This window comes from Pocillopora damicornis, chromosome 6, assembly GCF_964200805.1.
Source record: "Pocillopora damicornis chromosome 6, jaPocDami1.2, whole genome shotgun sequence".
NCBI lineage: Eukaryota > Metazoa > Cnidaria > Anthozoa > Scleractinia > Pocilloporidae > Pocillopora > Pocillopora damicornis.
In genome coordinates this window covers 12601736-12612193 of record NC_142675.1, presented here as the reverse complement: position 1 = coordinate 12612193, position 10458 = coordinate 12601736, and positions in this window count along the sequence as shown.

The following is a 10458-nucleotide window of genomic DNA, read 5'->3' as shown; positions in this document are numbered from 1 at the left end:
AATGATCCAATTAAAAGTTTTTTAGAATGGTTCAAATAATCTGATATGTTGAAAAAAACTAAAACTGTCAAAAATGTCAACGCATACACAATCTGAAATAGTTTGGCAGGTGGAATTCAACACCAGTCGAATTCACAGGAACATGATGAGCTAACCGCGATGGACCACAGTATGATCATAGTCGCCCTGACATCCTTAATAAGTATAAATTTTAAACGGTAATGCCAGTTTTTCAATTTTTCAATTATGGCACTTGGCGTGTTTGCAAACGTTTGTTACTCATGTGCCAAGTTGGCATTGTTCCCCTTCGTAATTGACATGCACCAAAAAGAGTGGCCTAGAAACCGATAATCAAAAGTTATTCGCTCCTGTGAAAAGATGTTCGCTCGAAATGTTAGCTATAGAACTGGTAATTGGAGGTCTGTAACCCTTGTCTTAAACAGTTGGAATGCCTTTTGTTTATGGAAATCTATTGAATCCTGTTTGTCTTGCTTAGCTTTATTCCGTTTGATGCATCATCCCCTGGATTTTTACCTCCATTAACATAACTCCATTCTGAAACGGACCTTCCATTGCGGATGATAGTGAGGCAGTTTGATTCAGAGACGTGAAAGCCTTTTAATCATTCTTTATACTCTTCAGTACTAAGTCAGAGTCCGTCCAGTTATTCAGCCCATTGCTCTCAATCTTGAGCTCTGAATTAGACGACTCAACTTCACTGAAATCGGAGATGTATGACTGATCATGTCACATGCAGCATGCATTTGAGATGATTTGTGGCTGTTTATTCCTTACTGCTCAAAGTGTTTCGGTTTAAGGTAATTTTACTTTTTCAACGAATTTGGTCGAGGTCTGTATTAATGACAATCAGTCCTGTATGCTTTTTGGAATATCTTCATCTTGACAGACATACATACATACAGGTTATTAACGTGAGTTCACTCTTAGCTAAATAGCTAGTTTACAAGCAAGCTCACAAATTAAATACGTACATGCAGGAGAGGTCGATTTGACTAATTATGGTTTCAAAATACTTGTAGCTAGTGACTGCTCGCAGATTGAGTGGTAACGTGTTCCATAATTGCGCTGCCTTATAACGTCAGGAGCGTTGTTCATATGTGGTGCCATTTACTTTCGGTAAAGTAAGAATATTTATACCTCTGAGATTGTAGCTCGATTTTCTCCAGTCATTCAAACCTAACAGACTTCCAGGGACTTCGTTCTAATCTTCATTACTAATCCAATTAACTGTTTTGCAAAGGGTACTTGAATAGTCTTTGACTTGCGGAGTTTTTTTCTCCGCCTTCGCCTAACAAGGTCTGGTATGAAGAGCTGTGACCACGCCAAGCAAACCGAGAGATAGAGATTACTTGTTTAGTTTCTCAAGTTAGTTTTTTCAAGTTCTTTCTGTTACTCACTCACTGCAAAAGTGCCAAGACTCTGAGAAGTAATTGAAGTGTGGCATAATAAATGCTTCATAAAGTCTCTTACGAGCGTGAAAAGAAAACATCTTCATCCCATTTACTTCGGTAGTCTGTTAACCAACTATGCGGCATATTTGAGCGATATGGCTCCCAACCTTTATCTTGTTATCGGCTTTTACGCCCAAAGTGATCAATGTGTTCTTCTGCCCCGTCCTCTATTGTCTTTCCTAAAGCTATTGCCTTGTATTTCTCTTCGATTCTTTTCGCCTTATTTCCCGCGTGCCATCTTTCGCATGGCTTTCTGAATTTCTGTTTTTATCAACTTCGACCCAGGTGTATTGCGCTTTTTGTATTTACTGATGGAGACATGTTCGTCGAGAACTTGGTTGCATGAGCTTTCTCTACAGTAGACCTCATCAGGATCTTCAAATATATAAGATACTGAAAAGGGATGCAAGCTCAGATCATACAAGAATAGCTCCAGGTTAAACTGTTTGTTAAACTGTTTGAATGATTGTTTGACACTTACGTTCTCCTTTTCTGCGTGCACAATGTTTAACATTTTTAGTTAGCTTCTGTTTTGGCGTTCAACTTCCTCATTGACTTGGGGCCTCAAAGTTGTGGAGGTTCATTGCTGTAAGCAGCTTAATTTTTAAATATTTTCAAATTCCTCGGACGTGAATTGTGGCCCATTATCTGTTATTAGCGACCGTGGGAGACTATGCGTATAAAATGTTCTCTCAAGACTTTTAATAATGTCAGCAGGTGGTATAGACTTGAGTATGTCTTCTTCAAATTAGTGGCTATAGTAGAGGGTTGTCTAATAAACAAATCGATTCCTTCGGAGAATATATGCAATTGGCTGGTTGGCTGGCTGCAGGTCCTCAGCAGGAATTCCAGACTGCATGTCGTCCGACCTAAATTTCCAACTTTTACAGTCAAAGATGAAGCATGACTGTCTCGGTTTAGTTACATTTCCCAGCTGTTGTTCTTCTTGTGGTGCAAGCCGAAAATTCAGCTGCTTACATACATCTAGGTCTCCTTGCTCGAGTCTTCTATACGTTAAAGGAACCGCCGTTCTTAGCACTAAACCCGCTTTTCTGGCCGATTGTTCAAATTGGTCCCTCTGGCATTCAATACACTGGCCGACAACGTGCTTCAGTCCCAGCTTGCAGTAATTTTTCTTTAGCTCTTATCAAGTTTTCTTCCTTATTCAACTTTTGCCGAGGTCTCAGTTGCCAGTTGCTACCTTCCTTCCTTCTTTTTCAACTTAATCGAAAGCTTCGACTCATTCGAAAGCTGTTGCTGCGGAAATCTTTGAACGACTGTGTGGAATAAAACACTTTGGAAAGCCTCAAACCTGGTTTTCCTTTCAACAATATGAAAGAAAGATCCAGGTTTACTTTCCGTTTTAGTTTCTCATGGTAACTCCAATGAAATCTCTCTGTTTTGCATCAGTATCATCATCTACATCAGATAACTTATCATGAATGTCTTCAAACCTGAACGATTCGGCTAGACTCGGTAAGGTCAGAACTTCTCCGAAAAAATTGATCAGGAAACAAGCTGATAAAGTGCCTTCAGTCTCCAGATCTTTTTTTATCTTGTATTTTCGACCTTACCAACTGTTTTGCCCCGCAGACTTCTGAATATCCAAATCTAACAGCCAAAGGTTCATAAACTCAGTGTTAAGAGAACACGATTCGACAATGACAGATTTAGAGTGGCGTTTACCATACTTTTAAGATCTCTCATTTAATAATGAAGTTGCACGAAAAGTAATAGGACCCCAACGTGCATCAAAATAGGCCCACTATGAATGCTGCCCCCAGTATTATGTCATAAAAGTTTGATGGCACCGATCTACACTCTTCGCTTAAGTGCACAATACTTTAGAGCTTAAGCGTGGACCCCTTGATACTGAGTCCAGCGCACTATCCACAAAGACGCATGCGTCTCTCACTGAGCAACCTAAGACAAGTATGTATGTATTATTAGTGATTACTAGAAATGTTACCATTATTATATTTTCATCAATTGTTATTATATGGCTGATCTTTGTCTCCCCACTATTTCACAACTTTCTCTCAACATTACCTTTGGAGAGGAATTTATTAGAGTTGTAATTTAATTACAATGCGATAATTGTGATAAAATCGCACAATCATACACATTGACTTTATCTCAAATCGTTATTTCCCAGTGCCTCCAGAAATTACTGAACCGCCACAACCAAAGACTCTGCTTACCCTTGGACAAAACCACACTCTGACTTGTAATGCGTCCGATGAGCCTCTACCAAATATAACTTGGACGAAAGATGGTATTCCCGTGGACAAATTTAATGTGATAGGATATCACTTTCATTTGATGAACGTGAAGAGGGAGGATGTAGGATCATACAGATGTACAGCTAGTAATGGATATGGAGATGATGCCACAAGTGTCAGCATAGTTGGCATAAGATATAAGCAGTCTTTCCTGTATTATCAAGGCTGTTTCTCTGATTACATCAATGCCTTTGCAAATTGATCATGCTTTAAATTGGGACAGGCACAATTGCATTTTGATTCATGGTTCAATTTTTCCAGCACATTATAGAAAAGTAGTTTTCCCTTTCAGTTCCCGTAATCTGATCTCATTATAGTTCAGACTTTGTTTACATTTGTAACACGTGAGTTTGATACAGATACCGGTACCTGTGGGTGGATGTCTTTGTGAATGCGTTTTTGTCGGCGGTGCACTGACCTTCATAAGGTTCAAGCGCTTTGTTTCAATGGCTGGTTGGAACAGTTTGGTTGCCAAACGAGTCTGATTCAAAACCTTTTGCCTGAGAAGAAAATACAGAAACACAAAGATTGTAAAGACATTTTTTTTCTTAAAACGTTCTCCAACTCGTGAAACATACTATTTGTAAAAGTGCGTGAAGATAACCATGTCGTTGGGGCAACTGAGTGTATCCGTAAAGGGATCACGCTCTTGGAAGAAAGTATTTTTCAAGTTTTCCAAGAAGTTGAATATTCAACGGAACAGTAAAAGATCATGGAATTGCTATTTATGTAAAGACGTCTCTGTTCTTAGCTTGATATCAGCAATGGTCATTATTGAGTGTTTACTGACAAAAAGGTGGAATGTGTGCTAATTTATAATTTTTTTATTTTGTCGCACTGTAGGTAATGATTGTAAAATTAGGATCGTTAAATTAACATTACAGAGTGAAACCTGGAAGTCAGCCTTAAATAACAAAGAGTCAGTTGAGTTCAAAATATTGCAGGCAAAATTGTCATCAAATGTAAGTATTCTGCAGCATTTCGCAAGTACATTGGGTGACCACTTTAGGGCAAGAAACCTTTTTATTTAATATGTTCACCATTCTCTGATGTTTGAGCGTAAAATTCCCTGTAAAAAGAATTTGCGTATTTTTAAGATGTCATAATGAACCTGGCAAACCTATGGAAGCTTGTGTACTCCATACTTTTTTTTCGAGGTAAACGAACTTTTAAGTTTAAAAAGTTCGATTTTTTTGGATTTCTTACATTAGGTAGTAAACCAAAAATGCAGAAACGATGTTTTTTATTTAGGATACTCCCAAATAGGTTTAGAGATCATATCTTAATAGCAATGGACAAGTTACAACGATGGCTTGGGGAAGTGGATTGGTTACACATTATAAATGTGTAAATTTAACTCATCAAGTGAGAGAAGTGTTCTGTAAGGTTTAGGGCTGCGAGTAAAAAATTATTGTCTCAGACGATTGGATTAGAGCATGGTTTTTTGCTTTGCGTGAACATTTGAATTCTGAATTTTAGCGTTTTTAGAGTTAAAGATAACTCTTGCTCTTGTATTTAAGATTTCTTCAGTTTACACCCAAAATCTTGGAAAACAGCTGTACACAGTGAGTCTTGTTGAATTTAGGTAAATGTCAAACTAAGAACACTCAGTGTTTACATATTTTACTTGTCTTGGAGCAGTCGCTTTGCATCTTGTAATCCCATTACAGGATCGATGTAGTAAACTTTAACGGTTTACAGTTTATCGACGTGTTTACAAGTATTTTGAGATATACCGTATATATATATATATATATATATATATATATATATATATATATATATATATATATATATCATGGTTAATTTTGATACATCGATCTTCAATAGAATGATGTTCATGGAAAAGATGAAAATGTGCCAACCGTTTGATATTATACAAACAGCTTTTATCAGCGAGTTCTTTAAATAGAGCTGGCAGTGTTGTTGCCATAGTAGAGCTGAAGTTCGGAAAACCTGTCAATGACCCTTTCAAACCACTGAAAGATGAAATCAAAGATGGAAAGCTTGGGTTATTTATAGTTAGGCCTGAAATTGAATTCTCTTCAACCACCGGTAAACCAAATGGGTTAAACATATTCGAGTAAATAAAGGATATTACACACTGCTAGGAAATGCGAATTTTACCTCGAATGTTGATAAGATCTAACACATGTTCGCTTTACTCACTCGTGAGAGACATTATCCACGGGAGATGATAAATTCGTATCCACAACTGCACATTTAATGTCCCGTTTAATGTCCCGTTTAATGTCCCGTTTTAGTTAGATAATTTATGTCAGATGTAATGGAGAGCTCTCTTGCACGTAAGAATAATAAATAGGCACGCGTAGATATGGAATTTCTCCCTGCATGTTCAACTCGATATCTGTTGAGTTGAGTTAAGCAAGCTTTTTATTGCAAAAAAACCAAAGGTTAAAGGTCTTTCGTTTCTCTTTCATGTAGCTTTGTTGTTATTCTTGTTGTTGTTATACTCAGTATGAGTACAAGTTGTACTTAGATATTTATATTAATTATTAATTTTCAGTCGAATCACATCTACACATCTACTCACCTTTACATCTAAATATACTTCTATCTGGCTAATAGTATAAATGTGCATTCATTTTGTGGCGTTAAAAGTGTAGTATTTATCAATAATTTGTAAATCATGGTAGTGTCGCGCAAGCGCAACTGTTACTGTACAGTTAGCGAGCCCAGTTCATGCACTATCGGAGAAATATGATCGTACTTTCTGGTGTCAGTCAAAATGCACGCAGCAAAGTTTAAAATTTCTTGCTATTCAAGTATCGTTTTGTTCAATTTAATGCCACTATTAAACCTATTCTTGAGTTGTGTGGTTTTGTTTGGGGAAGCTGTAATGTAGGTCTACTAGATGGCATCTTTAAAGAAAACCGTTATTACCGTTAATACTGTTATTACTTTGCTGTCTGAGTAATCCTGTCGCCTTCTGCTTGTATATACTAATAATATGAAGCGAATGTTATATTTTGTAACATTGTTAAACGGTGGAACAATGTTTATGATTTAGTCTACTTTTCTACCGTGAATAAATTTAAGGGAAGTCCGCGCCTTACAGCTTGGGAATTTATAGAATATTTAGTTATTTAATCAATTGAAATTTTATTATTTTCATAGTTGTGTGGTTTGTAAATTGTTATTTATAGGGCCATAAAGTAGACTACAGTCCTTAGCTGTAATTATGCACCCTTTCCAAACAAAGTGAGATAGATAAAGACTACGAAACACACTTCAAGAGCAAACTCTAGTTTCCTCATAAAATAGGGAAATGCGGGGAAAAGTTCACATCATGAAAATGGTAGAAAGGGTGCTTTCCCCCAGGTTGCAAAGGAAATAGCTTTGAATATCAAAGGAAGGACAGACAACTGTTGCAATTAATAATTTAGCACAGGGATATGGACAGTTGATTTTTGTTTCAAGAAATTGCCAAATTGTGTCGGTAAAAATAAATCTGAGGTGTTCGTCTTGCTTGTTCGTGGTGCATGTTAAGGCACGGCCATTTTAACGACTCCTACCTTCTAATATGCTTTTTGACGTTGCCACTCAAGTTGCCACAGCCAAAGAAGTATCCCATGCTGGTGTTAGAATCAAGAATAGGTTTAAAAGTGGAATGATTCATTAGTTTTTCACTGTATAGCTGCAATTGAAGGAATTGAAAAAGAGAATAGATTCGACAGTTTCTTTTTGGTTTTATTTTTTCATAGAATACTTTTACGTCATTTTGTAAATAAAATGCTCCCCAATCAAACAGAAAGGATCTCCTGTCAGAACTCTAAATAACATAACTGTTTATTCACAACACAAATTCAAACGAAAGGTGAAAAGGAGACAAAATAAGTTATACCTTTCAAGTTTGTCTCGTAAAATAACCAAAAATACAAATTTACTTCAGAATAAAATTCCTAATGAAATAGTTCCAAATTCCCTGAAACATTAGTAATATGGCATCTGAGTCTGTTCTTGAAAATGTTCAGAGTTTGTGCCTCCGTAACATTGTAACGATAGGATTTTTAGTTATCGAGTTCTTTCATGCTTGCGCTTAAAAAAATACAATATTCAACGTAGAAAGATTAGTTCAGCAAAGCGTAAACGCTACCAGTTCTCCTTCAGCCACCCGTAAACAGTTATTATTAGTGTTAAACTGTAACAGCCACCTGTCATGTCCTTTTGTGTAACTGTTATCCACCGGAACTCTTTAAAAGTAATCAATGTTGTAGAAGGCGAAATTCCTGCTTAGCCAATAGTGTAGTAGATTACATGATTCTTTAGATTATTCATGGCATTACGTTATCCATGTACGTTAGGTTTAAATAGGACTGTTTTGTAAAGCTTAAAAAGAAAGTAGGAAGAGGAGGAGAAGAAAAGAGAAGAGAAGAACGGGGGTTGAACCAGCCCTCGCCAGGTCCGCTCTGGTCAAAATTGTAGTAGAGCTTGCAGAATAAATCTACGTTGGAGCCAACCCTGTTGTTGTTTGTCATTCTCTCAAGGATAGTCAGCAGCCGTAATAGATTCCGATTCCTTCCCGCAGCCAGCGAGTGCCCCCAAGGAAAGCCTTTACCCAGAAAGAGTTTTTAAGAGTTGTCCCCGTCCGTCCGTTTATTTGTGAAGGCAAAACTCTGTTTTCACAACATCTTTATGGAAATTATTCCATTAATTGACTATATTTATAAAGAGAGAATACTTAAAACTATTTAGATTCGTGGGCAATGGTTTAAGTTTATGGCGATGATTGGCTCTAAACGGTTGAAAATCATGTGCAAGCGTAAAATAGTCAAATGGATGTAGCCTTTTTAGACTGTGAACCGTCTTGTAGCACTCGGTAAGCGAAGAAAATAATCTTCTCTGATGTGGAGTGGCCATTTAAGGAACTTAAAGCGCTCTTCACACGACGTATCTCAGCCAATGTTTCTGAGGGTAAATCTACATGCTCTACGTTGTTCTTTCTCTAAAATAGCCGAATCCTTTTTGAGGTGTGGAGGCCACACTAGATAGCAATACTCGAGTATTGGACGTACTAAACCCTTGTACAGTTTCGAGAACAATTCAGGGTTCCTGGGGCCCACTGTTAGACTTATAAATCTGAGCACACTGTTTGCCTTGTTTGCACATTTGTTGGTTTACAGGCTCCATAATAGATTTGATGTGATGTGAATTCCAAGATCCTTAACGTTAGATACAGCTTTCATCTGGTTCCCATACAGGACGTAATTCAGGCTCCGAATTATCATTCTTTTCCGAAATGCGCATTACCTCGCATTTGTCGGCTTTAAACCGCAGTTGCCAATCATTGCTCTAGGACTGCAATCGGGTAAAGTCCCTCTTCATTTCAGCACTCATTACACTTTTATGTCATCTGCAAAGAGTTTGGTTTGTGATTTAATATTTCTTGGAATGTCATTAATGTAAACAAGAAATAAAATGGGACCCAACCCAGTTCGCTGAGGTACGCCAGACTAAACAGAAGTCCAAGATGAATAATCTCTATGCAGAGCAACTTGCTGGTACCGATCTGTTAAAAAACTTCTAAGCCAAGGCAGAAGTGAACCTTAGATAAGTTAGTAATCTTGTGGTTTCCGTTCCAATTATTCATCGAGACTCAGCGGCCAGAAAAGTGCAATGTCAAAGTGTCTCTCCGTGTATTTTAAGGCGAAATTTGGGGTCACAGGGCAACACAAGGACGGACCATATCAATCAGAAGAAGATGGATCGGGGATTCAATGCGCTTTTAAAAGAGCTCCCGTTCCAGCACACTTCTGTTTTGAATAAGAGCATGTCAATTTGTATAGTTAATGTTTTATTCTATATTACACTTATTGTATTATGTGATTTTTATTTTTACTGTCAGTGGTTGCTATGTGGCCCAGCCGGTCTAATTTAAATGATAAAAGTGAGAAATATTTTGCTCGATAAATTTAATTACACTTTTGAGGAATATTGAGTCTCGGGCACCAAATTCGACGTGAGGGAAGACAATCTCCATAATGATGATGATGTGACTCCTCACGGATGAGAGGGAACCAGGAAAGAGGAAATGTTAGTCTGACGACTTCAGCTCTTCGACCAGAAATGATTTTTATCTCACCACAATTACAAATTTTTACTTCAACAATTAGTACCTAATTTTTGGTGTTTTGCGGCGTTTTCATGGAAGCTGTTGAAGAGACAGTTGGAAATTGAGCGGATGTTTGTTAACGCGCGCGAAGACAGAAGGATGTGGCATAGCTTCGGAGCTGAACCTACTTAGTGGAGCTTCCTGTGGAAGAGAAGCGGAAAACGGAGAAGAATGAGCTAGACGAAGATAACTCGAGTATACTTTTTTGAAAGCTTGAAACACTTTCTGGCTCGTACTCGCCGCCATTTTGCTTGCGGACATCTTTAAAGAACTTGCCAAGGAGTTTGTTGAAAGCAGCAGCAGGTATGTTCATCACATTAAAATTTCCATCGACCTACTATTCGTAAAACCCTTCAAACTTTTTCCACTCGTATTTCGTGTTCTTCGTAATGTCTGACGACCTTCGGCAGCGATGAAATCATCTGGTTCTCGAATCGAGTGCAGTCTTCGTCGTGCTCGTCTTTCTCCCTTTCGTCGCCTGTCTTCCTCCAAAATCTCTAAGGAACCAACTCGAAAGACTGACATATTTGCTTCTGAGTTTCTGTTCGTTTTCTTCGTCTGCGCACTTTTC